Source organism: Ochlerotatus camptorhynchus, unplaced genomic scaffold (genome assembly GCF_037179485.1).
Source record: "Ochlerotatus camptorhynchus isolate MF236.1 unplaced genomic scaffold, CSIRO-AGI_Acam_v1.1 ptg000211l, whole genome shotgun sequence".
In the NCBI taxonomy this organism is placed as follows: Eukaryota; Metazoa; Arthropoda; class Insecta; order Diptera; family Culicidae; genus Ochlerotatus; species Ochlerotatus camptorhynchus.
In genome coordinates, this window is record NW_027040701.1 from 3,759,807 (window position 1) to 3,761,544 (window position 1,738).

General features: G+C 38.7%; 1 pseudogene; it reads left to right on the top strand.

Moving 5' to 3' along the window:
* Nucleotides 1-383: 383 nt before the first annotated feature.
* Nucleotides 384-1,533, top strand: LOC135703205 (luciferin sulfotransferase-like; annotated as a pseudogene).
* Nucleotides 1,534-1,738: the final 205 nt, after the last annotated feature.

Here is a 1,738-nt window from a genome sequence, read left to right on the forward strand (position 1 = left end):
GGTTTGTTTTGATGCGTTTATTCCACGTTCTGTATAGCTCTTGTGAATCAGTTTAACTAATGTGCTATAAAAGTTAACGTAGGTCTTATAAAACATATAGTTAAACCGAACGTAAACAATCATTTAAGAGTGCTCCAACAGCTTTTAAAACTTTTAATCAAATGGCAATACAACTACATTCTTGTTCAACTCTGGAAGCTATTATTCAACGTTTGATCAACTCAGGTGTTTTATAAGAGCTCTCAATTGTTTGTTGGGGCCATACTCATACTCTTTCAGCTAGTACAAGAACAGTAGAATCACATCGTAATAGTTGGTTTCATTGAATCGCTACACTCAGTATCAACCGATACGTCGTAACGCAATGGAGCTTGAATATAGTAATGTTTCCGATCCTGCCTACCAACTGGTTCGTGAAACACAAGCCGCCCAAGATCATGTACTCGTCCGAACCAAAACTTATTCAAATGTACCCTTCCGAGGTTCACTCAAGGAACCTGTTCCATATTTTATGGTAAGGCGGTAAGATTCATGAATATTAATTCATTAACAAACTTTAGCTATAGATAAAGTTTATTTCATGCATCAAGCTATCAAAATCTAGGTCAACGCATAAAAGACCTGCAAGTGCGAAAGGATGACGTGTGGGTTGTTTCTTACCCGAAAAGTGGAACAACATGGACGGCAGAAATGGTTTGGTTGATCTGTAACCATTTGAAGTACGACTTGGCACGTGATATTAAGCTCCGCAAGCGGTTTCGGTTTCTGGAGTAAAATTAAGAAAGCTGAATGAAATGCGCAAGTATTAATTCATACAGGGTTAATTACAGATATAGTCTCTTCAGCGATGAAATCGACAGTGTGATGGCTGTTGAGAAGATGTCGAATCCAAGATTCATCAAAACGCACATCCCAGCATCGCTTCTACCGGATACGATGTGGACCGTGAAGCCAAAGATCATCTACGTGTATCGAAATGTAAAATCCGTGGCCGTGTCTTTCTTCCATCACCAACAGGCAATTTCGAGATACCATGGAACAATGGAGCAGTATGTTCAATTGTTCACTAATAATCTCATATCTTATACTCCGTATCACCAACACGTGCTCGAGTTTAACGCTTTGAACCACCTGGATAACGTTCTGCTGATCAGTTATGAGGATATGAAGAAGGTGATTTATTTGAATATTAAGTGAAAGAATCGTATAAACTATATGCTTCCTACAGGATCTCAAACTGGTCATCTGCCAGGTATGTTCATTTTTCGGTAAAAGTTACAGTGAGGATCAGGTTGAGAAACTATGTCAGCATCTGTCATTTCAATCGATGAAAAATAATCCTTCGATGAACACAATGTGAGTAAATTCTTGTACAACTTTGGTTCTGATTAAAAGATGTGTATTTTTAGGTTGATCAGGAAAGGAGAGGCCGATGGCTGGAAGCGGGAACTCTCGGAGGAGCTGGTGAAGCAAATCGATGAATGGACTAGGGAAAAGGTGGCTGCCGAAGATGACTTACAGTTGTTACTGTAAGCATTCTGTTGGACTGAAATGAAATAATACGCTGTATAGAGATCTTGGGACACATTTATATGGTCCTGAGGTGTTCAGTAAAACAGGGTCTACATGTTTGAGATCACAAGCAAAATGAAGACACTGAAGATGTGTTGAAAAAAAGGACACATTTCGTATTGCTGCTCATAAATAAATAACCTGGTTTACAATCAAACAAATATGA